Source organism: Cryptomeria japonica, chromosome 2 (assembly GCF_030272615.1).
Source record: "Cryptomeria japonica chromosome 2, Sugi_1.0, whole genome shotgun sequence".
Classification (NCBI taxonomy): Eukaryota; Viridiplantae; Streptophyta; class Pinopsida; order Cupressales; family Cupressaceae; genus Cryptomeria; species Cryptomeria japonica.
This window is the reverse complement of record NC_081406.1, coordinates 129,670,506-129,685,038: the sequence shown is the minus strand read 5'-3', so window position 1 is coordinate 129,685,038 and position 14,533 is coordinate 129,670,506.

The window sequence follows — 14,533 nt, the reverse complement described above, 5'->3', positions numbered from 1 at the left end:
AAGGATATGTGAAGACCAATGACTTGGAATATGCAAAATGCAACCTAGGCAAGACCTAATTTTAGCATGACAAGGATAATGCACGAATGTCACCTAAATGGAAATCTAGCTTGGATATGACAATGAAATGAAAACTTAGGGAAACAATTTTGAACCTAAGTACAAAATGAGGACGCTTGCAATGAAAAGGACTAAAATGAAGGGAGATGACAATATGCCCTAGGACCTAAGTTGGACTATGCAAAACCTAGCCTAAAGTGACATGAATGTTGAGACAAAGTTTTTCAATGTGTTTGAAAGCCATGTTTTGAAAATGTTTTGAACTTTGTTGGATGAATGTTCTCTTTTTAAAACCTTGTTTGGACAATGTTTGGACTTGTTTGACAAATGATGTTTTGTGACAATTGTATAATTCAACTTTTAACAATTACAAAAGACAAGATGTTTGGACTTAGACCCAAGACAATCATGCTCATTCACAACAAATCCTATGGCTGGCAAGGGCAATATCTGTTGAATCCTCTAACCATAAAATACAACACTCAGTCAGATAGCTAGACTCTTGGTAGAATTGGCTCCCCCTTATAGTGCACTCACTTCTCAGGCATACCAAGCTTCGAGTTCAAGGGGCATCACTTCCCTAGAACTTGCTATCTCTAACTGAGGAGTACATGAGAGGTGTCTTCGGCATGCGAGTATCACAATGCCTAAGCCAACAGATAGAAGGATTTTGGCATCTAAAAATAAGAGATTCTAGTAAGGGCATCCATTCGGGTGGGTATTGATCTGGCAAATAAATCATCGCAATACCATTCCAGCACCCATTGTCTACAACTTTCATTGCATCCACAGTTATTTAGAGTTGTTCAGAAGAGCTTGCTTTAGCCCATCACCACTTTGGGTCGTTCCCTCTCACCAATGCCTGTGCGAAGTGCTAGGCAAATTGGGAGGCAGGCCCAGTTCTAAGGGTTAAAACATGCAATCAAATTAAAAATACACAAAGCATGCATGGTGTTCATTAACCTTTAAGAAATGAAATGTGCAACTACTTTAAAAATTGAAAGAAAGATGTTTTAATGAGAGTCTTTAACCGCGTCCTGCATAAGATTTGTTAGTAGTTGCATTTTTAGTCTTCGTCACACGTAACGCCAAGATGTTGCACAGAGAATTAGCACCAAAGAAAAACTAGAATGCAGAAAACAAAATGAAAACAAACAAATTTGCAAGTAAAAACATTTTTTTTGTTATTTATTTTTTGTTTTTTAACACAGGTGCAAAAGTATTAACATAGGCACAAATCTCATCAACACAGGCACAAAATGCCTTGACACAGGCGCAAAACCCTTCAACACAGGCGCAGAAGTACCCAGAAAGCTCCGAGTCACTCTGTTTCTTGAGTTTTTCACCTGCAAATAGCTCAAAAGCACTCAAAACATGGTTAAGGGGTTAGTTCACATCGGGTTCACCAAAAATGTAGATCAAGAAATTGAAAAATCATCAAAGCAATATCAAATTAGGACAATCGCAAAACCTAAACCTGCAATGAAAGCAATCCTAATCCAATCAATGAAAACATAAAGACAAGATATTCAAATTGCATGAAATCAAAGCAAACCAATGCAGATATCTCCTTCATGTGGCTCCATTGTTCTTCTTTCACCTTCAAATTTGATGTTGATCTCACCTACAAGTACAAAATGCAATTAGAAAGCAAGTTGAGAGATGAAATTTGTAGCATAAGGCTACTCGAAAATGTGATTGATTGATTGAAAATGTGATTGATTCTCAAAATGTGATTTTATTGATTGAAGAAACTCATCCAATTTATAGAAAAATTGGAGAGAGGACAAGATTAGCATGAAGAGATTTGAAAGGAAATTCAAATCAAGAATGGCAACATTATGACAAATGACAAGTTGCTATGCAAGGAGTATGACAAATTATGACAAATTATGACAAGTTGCTATGCAAAATGCATGACAAACTATGACAAGATTGAAATAGAAATAGAAATTAGAAATTAGGAGAAATTAGCAAATTAGAAAATTAAAGAAAAAGATGAAATAGAAATTAGGTGAATTAATTAATAGGTTTTCATCCATTAATTAATTCATGAAAGAGACCTAGGACTAAATAAATAGATTTATTTAACCCACATAGAAGAAGAAAAGGATTAAATGAACAAATCATAAAACCCTAGAAATAAGAGGACAAGGAATTAGGTCAAGACAACAAGAAATTAATGTAGGTTCGATCATGATTCTGATTGACAAAGGACCAATGTTGATAAATGATTGAGATTGGTTGACAAAAATCAATGACAAACTGACCAAGATTGACAAGGAGATCAAATTGATAGGTGCCAATTGATGAGGAACAATGACTAATCGATCCAAATTGACATTATTGAAAATGACAAGGATCGATGATGAATTGATCGCAAAATGACAAGATTCACAAGGACAAGGATCGATGACGAATTGATCGCAAAATGATGAGATTAACAAGTTGATAATCGCAAATGATTACTAACAAGATAAAGATGATTGAAAGATTGACAAGAGGACAAAACCCTAATTCTATCATCGATTAGAATTGATGATGTCCAAAATGATGATAAATGAGCACGCACCATGACGCGACAGGATAAGATCGACCAAAATCATGAGTGAAGATCGCTATCAAGACCTAATTCAAAAGCGATAAAAATGAGGAATGCAGAAGGACTCGATGCTCGCAAATGATAAAGACCAAGTGCGCAACATAGAAGAAATGTTAAGGCGATGCAAGAACCCTAAAATAAGGCAATGCGCAAATGTTAAAGTATGACTCCACAAGCATTGACCATTTTTAGACGTCTACATTTTGCTCCTCTTTGAGACAATGCGATTTTAAGCATTGTTTCAAAGAACAATAATGAAAATACCCCAGACAATAACAATGACATATGCATTTGATTAACATCGGGTTCCTAAATCCCTTTCAAAATCCCTTGTGCAAACAAAATTCAAAATATATATGGGTTCCCAAATCCCTTGTGCAAGCAATGCACTCCAAGGAACCACAAAAGCATGAAAAATCAAAAACCATGTGGATCCCTAAGCGGCTCCTTGAAGCACAAAAGCCTAAAGAAACATCAAAATTGGCATCTAAAATTGCTATTCCTCCATCCAAAATTTCCAAGTCTATTCCTCCATCACCTTCTTCATCCATTTTGGGCCCTTATGTCCCAAAATCCCTAGCTATTCCTCCATCAAAATCTCAATATCCAAAATACCTCTTTCCTCCAATAGTCCATCACCCTTCAAGGTGTGTGCCAATGTCAATCTTGCCAACACTTCTATCCACTCAAGCACAATACTTCCAATACCCTATCCATTATCCAATGCATATTTTCCATCCTTCCATCCCTCTGGTCCAATCCTTTGAATAAATCCTTGCCTTAGTTTCATCTTATTTTCCATGTCCTTATCCTACCAACGTCTTTGAGCATACTTTTAAAGGTCATGGTCCATTTTTTTCAAGGATACTATCCAAACAAAGAGATGTTTGAGTCCTTCTTCCATCCCCTATCATGTGTCCATCTTTTATTGAAAAAGTCAAAATGCAAAAAAAAAAAAAAAAAAAGTGAAAAAAAGAAAAAAAAGAAAAAAAAAAAGTAAACCAAAAATAATTCGTCCACTAGTGAAAACCTGGCAAACAGGCGCCTTGGGCAAGTACCGTGATGAAAACCTAGCAAACAGGCATCATGCGTAATCTATGAACTTCTTGCATATCGTACTTGGGGACAGGTTTTATCCTATCATATCCTTTTGTCCTTTATTGTTCCATTATCCTATCGAACCCCTGTCATTACCCTTCATATCCTATTGTCCCTCATGTCGAGTTTCCCTTTCCACCTTTGATCTTGATAAGGCTGAGGATCTTCATGAGCATCATGCATCTTGTTTGCAGCTTTTAGTCTATCATAGCTTTTGGTCTTTATCCATTTGCTTATTATAACCTTTCATCCATATTCCCTAGCTTATTGCAATTTTCTGCCACTATCCCTTAGCCAATCCCAACCTTCAATACATGTCCCTTATCCATTCTTGGTCTTTCTTATCCTATCCATATCTTATCACTATCCATACACTCTTTTTTTGTTCCTTGATCTTGATCTGACATAAGGATGTGAAATGCAAAACATGGTTTCAAAAACCTCTTGGCATGTCCCTCATGCCATGTCACTGCTTTACATTGTCATATCCAGTCTCTTGTCCCATCATGCAATAGCCCTTAAAAATTGCATCTGTATTGTCTCCATGATAAAAGGCCTTTGTCTTCCCTCTATCCACCAACATTTCAAAAAGCCTATTTATTCACCTGTCATATTCCTTGCCTTGCTAGACACTGGGGGCAAAATCATAAAAATCATAAAATGTCCTGAAAAAATCCCTAAAAATCATATAATGTCCTGAAAAAATACCTAAAAATCAAATAATGTCATGAAAAAATCCCTAAACATCAAATAATGTCCTGAAAAAATCCCTAAAAAGTCAAATAAAGTCCTAAAAAAGAGAACAAAAAAATTGTAAAAAACTCAAAATTCCTACAATGTGAAAAACATCAAAATCCAAAAACAATTTCTTTGGCATTTTGCATTTGTCAATAAATGGTCCCCTTTGTGCATAGATAGATCATTGAGCATACATCCAATGACAATCAATCAAGCATTGTGCTTTAATGAAATCATGCATTAATAGATGAACTTTTCAATCAAACCAGGCATTCAAACTAATCAAAATTGTCATGTCAATCACTCAACATCATTACCATTGGTCCTTGTCAACATTATCATGGGTCTTATACAGGGTGTGGTATACTCAAAACTAGACTGTGTCTTGTCTTAGATGGGGTACCGCATTCCCTAAAACCAGACAGCATGATCATTCTTGTTTTCCACTTTTGACAATGACGATCATACTGTTTGTTTGACTTGGTTGAATTTGTGCATCTTATCTTTTTACTAATTTATCTTTGGCTTCAATCATGTTCCTATGTTTCTCAATGATTTCACTGAGTGATTTAGAGTGACTGGGATGGTTCATGGTCCCTTTCCTTTTTTGTTGTGTTTGTTGTTTGTGGAATGATTGTCACAAACTGGGGCAACTATATCATTGGGTGTCTATGATAAGTACGTTCACTTTGTGAATGCCACACATACCTAGACCCTTGATGTATGCACCCTAGGATGCTTCACTCATTCCTTGTGTGCGATGTGCCTATTTTTTGCAAAAGGGGTTGCATTCTAGCTCTGGCCTTCAATGCCATGATGCTCTGCATCCTCTTTGCTACATTAAAGAAATGTTCTCACCTACTTATGTGCATTTGTAAAAGCAAGTTTTCCTTCATCTCTAACTATCCTCTGTCTAATTTCTGCTTACTAAGATTTCTTCCGTCAGTCTTGGCAGTCCATTCGAACCTATCATCTTCTATCATTCTTATCAATCACTTGGCCTCTTTTCTAGATTTTTTCGGCCAATTCCTCGAGGGGGCATGCATATGTCATTGTTATTATCTGGGGCATTTTCATTATTGTTCTTTGAAACAAAGCTTAGAATCACATTGTCTCAAAGAGGGGCAAAATGTAGACATCTAAAAATGGTCAACGCTTGTGGAGTCATACTTTAACATTTGCACATTGCCTTGTTTTAGGGTTTTTGTGTCGCATTAACATTTCTTCTATGTTGCACACTTGGTCTTTATCATTTGCGAGCATCGATTCCTTCTTCTACATTCCTCATTTTTATCGCTTTCAAATTGGGTCTTGTCAATAACAATCTTCAGTCATGATTTTGGTCGATCCTTGTCCTTGTCAATTTTGTCATTTTGTGATCAATTCATCATGAATCCTTGTCCTTGTCAATCTCATCATTTTGTGATCAAATCATCATCGATTCTTGTTCCTTGTCAATCTTGTCATTTTGTGACCAATTCGTCATCAATCCTTGTCCTTTTCAATCATGTCAATTTGGATCAGTTAGTCATTGTTCCTCATCAATTGGTGCCTATCAATTTGATCTCCTTGTCAATCTTGGTCAATTTCCTGATCTACATTTCAAAATCAAAATTCAAAATATATATGGGTTCCTAAATCTCGTGTGCAAGCAATGCACTCCAAGGAACCACAAAAGCATGAAAAATCAAAAACCATGTGGATCCCTAAGCGGCTCCTTGAAGCACAAAAGCCTAAAGAAACATCAAAATTGGCATCTAAAATTGCTATTCCTCCATCCAAACTTTCCAAGTCTATTCCTCCATCACCTTCTTCATCCATTTTGGGCCCTTATGTTCCAAAATCCCTAGCTATTCCTCTGTCAAAATCTCAATATCCAAAATACCTCTTTCCTCCATCAGTCCATCACCCTTCAAGGTGTGTGTCAATGTCAATCTTGCCAACACTTCTATCCACTCAAGAATAATTCTTCCAATACCCTATCCATTATCCAATGCATATTTTCTATCCTTCCATCCCTCTTGTCCAATCCTTTGCATAAATCCTTGCCTTAGTTTCATCTTGTTTTCCATGTCCTTATCCTACCAACATCTTTGAGCATACTTTTAAAGGTCATGGTCCATTTTTTTCAAGGCTACTATCCAAACAAAGAGATGTTTGATTCCTTCTTCCATCCCCTATCATGTGTCCATCTTCTATTGAAAAAGTCAAAATGCAAAAAAAAAAAAAAAAAAAAAGCGAAAAAAAGAAAAAAAAAGAAAAAAAAAAAGTAAAGAAAAAATAATTCGTCCACTGGTGAAAACTTGGCAAACAGGCACCTTGGGCAAGAACAGTGATGAAAACCTAGCAAACAGGCATCATGCGTAATCTATAAACTTCTTGCATACCGTACTTAGGGACAGGTTTTATCCTATTATATCCTTTTGTCCTCCATTGTTCCATTATCCTATTGAACCCTTGTCATTACCCTTCATATCCTATTATCCCTCATGTCCAATTTCCCTTTCCACCTTTTATCTTGACAAGGATGAGGATCGTTATGAGCATCATGCATCTTGTTTGCAACTTTTAGTCTATCATAGCTTTTGCAATAAATAATGCAATAAACAGAATCAAGAACATCCACATGAAAAGCACACCATAACACAAGATTTTAATGAGGAAACCCGGTGTGGGAAAAACCTCAGTGGGATTTGTGACCCACAATATTCACTCACTGGCCAATAAGAGAATATTACTTACAATAGGGGCCTACACATGCAGGAAGGTCAACTGCCTAGAGCTCATTACTCAATGGGAAGTCTCACTGACTTACAATAAGGATTATACAAATCCAATATCTTGTACTACTTTACAATAACATCTTCAATGCTAGATTCAGTACCGGTTCCTGCTCTATTCTTTACATATACCCCTTAACCTATATTTCACACAATAGGTCTGCCTAATATTTTCCTTTTTGCGTACATCTCCTATATCAAATGTCTGCAATGATCTCTTTTATATATAAGAGTCATTTTACAAATTGCCAAGTCGGCTTATAAAGTTTTACAATAATAAACAAAATATAACATAACAAAAATCCTATCGGCCTCTATGCCAGTGCCGGTGTCCTTAGTGCCAGTGTAGAGTTTGATTTGCTGATGCCAGTGTAATGCCTTTGTCGGTGCCATAGGATTGCAAGGTTGCCATCAATGACAAAACCTTCAATCACATACAATGTCTTATTGGAGTGTGCATATGCCAACAAAATATGACATTGATGTCCTTCACATCATTTACCCTTAGAGACCTTTTGTCAAATGTTGTGCTGGTTAGGGCTATCACTGTGTCATTTGAGACCTTTTTAGTTCTGTTGAGCCTACTGTCGGTGGAAGGTAACCCTGTTACTTCCTTAACAACTTCTTTGGTGATCTTATGAATTGAATCCAACCAAAAGAATTCACCATGGACTCTACTTAGGACTATTCTTATCACATCTTCAAGAAAATTGGGAATGCTAAGAATATCCATAAAACCTAGGGTTTCTATTACCTTGTGTTCCTGTTTAATATTTCCATTTTCATCACAAATCACAGTTCTATACATGTTCTTGATTTCATCATCTCCCAATTCCTCTATATGACAATGTATGTATATCTTAGGGTCTTCAGAATATACTACTCTCTTAGGAATTTGAGAAAATGCACCTAGGGTATCATCTTTCTTTCCTATTTCGGGAACAAGCTTGAATACGGGTCTAGGGCGCTTGATAACTTCAATCACAGTAGGATTTGCAATAAATTTAGGAGTGGATGAGGAAGCCATAGTTATAAATACCTCAAACTGCCTTTAGGATGAGATCTTGGATGAACTGCTTTACTTCTTTGCTAAGGATGCCTTCACTCAGGAATTTCCACACTCTCAAAGATTTGAATGATCAGTGAATGAAAAAAGGAGCCAAAACACTTGCTTTATAATGTTATTTTCACCAACTACCACATTTAATGCTTGCCGATTAAGTCACAACTTAACTCATCTACTAATAAAGAAGTAATTCAACTTCTCACCATCAACTAAGGGTATATTAGCATGTTTTTCAATTTGTTGTCAAACCCCCAAAGGATTTTCCTTTAGTTAGATGAAGAGTCTCTTGCCAGTGGAGTATTACTCTATTCTGCCGGTGGAGGAGTATTCCCATCAACATTCTGATCTGACTTTCTGATCTATTATTTTGAGAATTCTTGCTTTACTTCATCAACCTTTTCTTTACCTTTCAATCTAGGATCTTTGTTATTTGTCGGTGATGCTTTATTTCTACAAAATTTAGCAATATGTCCAATCTTGTTACAAGAATAACAAGTCACATTGTTTTTCTGAATAGCTTTCCCATATCCTATGCCAGTATGTGTTTTGCATTGATTAGATAGGTGTCCAAATCTTCCACAAACATAACATCTTACATTCATTTTGCAATTTTATGAATTATGACCAACTTTGTTGCATTTAGAACATTTACCAATGGGTGTATTAATGTTCTGATAATTTCTAGATCTACATTGATTTTCTCTATGACCATACTTGTTACAGTTAGAGCATTTCCCATTAAATTTGTAAGCATTAGGTTGTCTTACCAGTTTGTTATGATCATGTTTGTTTGCAGTACCAAAGCTTTCACCAACTTCAAAGCCAAGGCCATTTGTGTCACCATTAGCTTTTTGATTCTTTAGCATGTCATCAAGTTCCTCTGAACTTTTCTTTAATTTCTCCTTGTGTTGATTTGCAACAGTCAGTTCATTTTCCAAGAAGTCTTTTTGTCTCATGAGTTCAGTTTTATCATTTTGTGTATGCATCAAATCTGTTTTCAATATATCATTTTCATGACTGAGTCTTGTGTTTTCATTTGCAACATCATTTAATCTTCTAACCAGATCATCTTCATTCTTCTTTCTATCTTCAATTTCTTTACAAAACCTCATAGTCATATCCTGCATCTCATTCTTCATTGTACAGTTATCTTGTCTCAGTTGGTTCACCAGATCATTAAGAGTTTCCTTTTCATCTTCATCATTCTGCATCTTTTCACAAAGTTCTCTTCTCTTGTTCCTTGCAATAGTGAAATTCTCTTGAAGTCCTTGAATGATATCCTAAGTAGCCTTTAGATCATCTTCAAGTTTGATATTCTTCACTTTTTCTGCATCATAGTCTAAAAGAGTTGTTTCCAATTGCTTTCTCAAGTTTTCCATCTCTACCGATGATAAGATCTTCCTCAAGTTGTTAGGATTTTGAAAATAGAGGACCAAGCTCTAATACCAATTGTTAGAATTCCCAAAGATACTGAGAGGGGGGGTGAATTAGTATCTGACCAGTTTGATAATGTACCAGTAAACCAAAAATAATGCAGTAAATAAGAATAGCAACCACAACATAAGAGACACACCATAACACAATATTTTAATGAGGAAACCCACTGTGGGAAAAACCTTAGTGAGATTTGTGACCCATAATATTGGCTTACTAGCCAATAAGGGAATATTACTGTTTACAATAGGGGCCTACACATGTAGGAAGGCCAAGTGCCTAGAGCTCACTGCTCAGTTACAAAAGAAGTCACACTGACTTACAAAATTGTATTATACAAATCCAATGTCTTGTGCTGCTTCAGATCAACATCTTCTATGCCAGATTCAATACCAGTTTAAGCTCTGCAATATACATAAACCCTTATCCTAATAATTCTCTCATTAGGTCTGCTATATTCTTTTCATACTTCACACTATATATCTCTCCTAAGTGATCTACAATGATCTTATACATATATGAGTCATATTACAATCCGTCATGTCGGCTTGCAAAATATTTTACAATTAATTACAAAATACATTTACAAAAAATTCTTGTTGGTCATGGTGCCGATAATCTTCTTTTTTGGTGTTGATGATCTGTATGTTGATGTAGAGTCTGCCGGTGTCGGTTCCTGTGCTTGCCTACCGGTATCACATGATTGTAAGGTTTCCATCAATGACAATACCTTCAATCACCTACAATTTCTCATTGGAGTGTGCATTTGCCAATAGTATATGCCTCCTTTTCCTAATAATTTCAATGTAACCAAGTTTCATAAGTACAAAAGAAAAGGAAACCCTAAAATCACATTAGGGAATTTTATGTATGTTTTATTGAGGTTCATTATGATAATACATACCTTATGTGTCTTTTCCCTCAAAGTCTCTCAGGACAAGCAATGGATTGGCATGCAAGTTTACCTAGAATTATAAAATGGAATGAACATGCTGAAAATTTCATTAGTCATCTTTCTTTGAAAATTGACATTGAGTTCACCATGATGAATTTGTGTACCACTAAGAAAAAGGTGGGGGAATCATTTATAACATTTTTACAGTAAAGGTGCAAACTAGTTAGCTGGTGTCCTTTTGACATTCCTAAAGAGTAACAAGTCAACTTGTTCATTGAGAATCTAGTACTAGTTTTAATGTATGAGTTAAAAAACAAGAGTCCCAATACAATTTATAAACTTATTAAGAAGGGGATAAACATTGAGAAAGCTATTATTCAAAAATATATTATCAAGATTTACAAATATAATAATAACAACCCTAGCAATTACGGATGCAAGAATATCATGAATGATGGAGTTGTGAACACAATAACATGTAGTAATGTGTGAATGGTTAGTAATGTGCAACCTAATATCACTCTAGAATAACCCACACAATCAAAAATTGAATCACCTATCCAACCTCAATAACAAAACTAAACCACAAATGGATTCCAACTGAACCAGCAACGTCAACCTTCCAAACCGAAGGATGCACCTCCTAGACAATTTACATCATTAAGGGAGCCTATTGAATTGGTGATGAAACAATTATTGAAAAGTAATTTGATTATTGAAAGAAAATTCTATCAAATTACCTAAGATAAGGAATGCGCTAGTGGTCAAACCTGGATGGTGGAATGATAAGGCATATTGTGAACATCATTACACAAAAGGACATAAAACTACTTCTTGCTATCATCTGAAAAATCTTATACAAGACTTGATTGACCAAGACATGATTGAAGTAGAGTCTCCTATAAAAACATCCAATATTGATCATGCAATTTCTAAGACTCCATTGCTTGACCATGGGAAGGGAAAAGCCTCTAGTTCTGGCTCTAAGAGTAACAATAATGTAAATTATACCAAAAATGCTCATGAGTACATGATAAAATATATCCAAGTGTGAGACAATTATGTGTCTACAATCAAAGAGCCAAACCCCCAATGTGTAGTAACCACTAGGTGCTCTAAGATTACTATCCAAGGAGCCCCAAAGTCACAAGTGACCAGTCAATATAATTTCCTTGATCATCTAATAAAAACTCCATCCCAAATTTCCATTTTTGAGTTGTTGCATATGTTTCCTACCCATAGAATTATCCTAGATAAGGCTTTACAAGAGTCCATGATTCCTACAAACATAAATATTCACTAGTTTTAGGCAATGATAGGTCATATCGCTACCACCCAATATGTCACTTTTAATGAGAATGGTGTTACTTGTGGTAAGCCTAATCATAATGATCCATTACATTTAGAAGTCTTCATCCATAATTGAAAAATTAGATGAGTCTTGATAGATGGCAGAGTAGGGCTAAACATATGTACCTTGAGAGTTGCAATAGGCATTGGATATTTTGGACAAGATATAGATTCTTATAGGAGAATAACAATAAAGGCCTATTATGACACAAAATGTCCCTCCAAGTGAGTCATCATATTACCCATCCTTGTCGGTCCTATCCTTGGATCCATGCAATGAAGGCGATAACATCAACATACCATTAGTGTCTAAAATGTCCTTATAATGGAATAGAGATTACCATCCTTAGATATCCTAATCCATTTCAGTTCTATGCCAACCTAAAAGGGACTCATGAGAAAAAAGTACCTATCAACAGAGAAGCGCTATCATATAGCTCCTCTCAATATGTAGACCCTTTGACATTAGCAAAATTGACCAAAGTAAAACTTAAGATCCAAGATCAAGGATGTAGAAAATACACCATGGCCCAATCATTTCACATTAGGAATTTTCCTACTTCCCCAAAATCTTATGGAAAATTATGTCTTCTATAGAAGGAACCAAAGGTTGTCATTTAGTGCAAATCCCCCATCATATTTGCAAAGTAGGGAAAATTGAATAAACAAAACACTTAAGAGTACTTATCTGACTCGATCTACAAAGATGAAGAGGACGTACCACCTATGAAATTGCCCTTAGAAAATTATGGAAAATGTTTCGCCATCATGCAGAAGAAAGGATGTAATGGGAACAATGGTCTTGGCACACAAAAATAAGGTATCATGGAACCAATTATACCAAAGGCAAAATCACAAAATAGAGGATTGGGATTTGAACTATTACGCATTGGCTCCTCTAATACTAAGTTGACCTCATGGAAAAAAAGGACCACCCCTAATGTTCAATGATACAAAACCTGAGGAAAACCATATTGAGGCTAATTCCAATAAGTGGGAATGAGATTCTTATTCCTCCAATTCCTATGCACTTAACAATGTCTTCAATGATCCTAACAATTTACCTCTTGAGGATGAAAATATAGAAATTCCTCCTCCTGTGAAAACCTATCCTAGAGCTTGGATCCAAGACTTTTGGGATCCTAGTACGTCATCAAAATAAAATGACAACACAAACAATGAAACAAAATTCTAATGAAATATTTGTTATGATCATATCTCTACACCCCAATACTTGTATTATATTGATGATAACATGATCCTAGTCTACATTCAACTTATAGATTAGGACCTAATAGTCCTAAAAAATACTATGCAAAAATATTCATGCCTTAGTCAAAATATTGGTCATTATGGATTAATTTTTCCCTCTGTTCAGGGTTCAGGGTTCAGGGTTTAGAGTTTATGCATTTTGTTTAAGTCTTTTATAAAAAATTTAAGCTTGTTATATTCCTTCATTACCTTTTTCCACTTAGGCTGAGGGTTAGCTTATCGTCGAGGGGGGCATGTTATTTTCCTATCCATTATTTTTTTTTTGGCCCCTTATATTTTCCTAAGATTGCATGTAAAATCTCCTTATGGTCGAGTCCCCTTTAATATTTATGCCAGTGCATTAAATTTTTCCTAAGTCTAAAGTCTTTAATATTTTTACTGGTGACTTTAAGATAAACCACGAGTAGATCCTACGGCCCTCATAACCCCATAAAGGAAGATACAAGAAGGTTATGGACCGCAAAATCATGAGATGGTGCCACATCTCTTGGGCTAACTGAGAAGACTGACGGTGGAGCCGCTGATAGTGTTAGGCCAGAAGATGACATGGTGTTGCTACGTCACATATTTTGATGGGTCCACATGCCATGATGGAAGGTCAATGTTAGATTGACCATTAGTGATCATTTGATTCACTAGGCTAGGTAAGATCTATAGCAGAGTTTCAAACCAAATTTTAGAAATTAATTAAAGGCATTGTTTGTCACCTGTGCGGGAAAGTTAGAACAGACAGAATGTAGGCTTGTCGACTTGGAATAGATAGAGACAAGTCAGGACACTTGGATGCCAAATCAGTCTTAAGGGACTAGTTTGAAGGTTTCTACTAATGCAAGGTTGATTAGATAAGAAAGGATGATGACTTTAGAGGCATAAGGAAATTTGGATAACTTCTGAGTTAGAAATGAGAGATCACAGACTTCTTTGTAAAATCAGAGGTCGCTTGTTGTCAGGGATTCTGAAGCAAAAATTGTACAACCAAGGAAGAATAAGATCAAAATAGAATTGTTCACATAAGATGAGCCTTAGTAGGAGGCATTGGATTGATAGATTTGATGTGATGGTGTCTTGGATTTGATAGGCATGACTTCTAGAGTCCATAGTTGGCGGGGTGAGTAGAAATCACCAGAATGATAATTTTTTCACATAAATGAGCAACTCCAAGTGAAGTAATTTTGATTATAATTACAATGGGGTGGTGATTCAGTTGGTAAACCTCTTCATTTTCTGAGAGCGGTTTT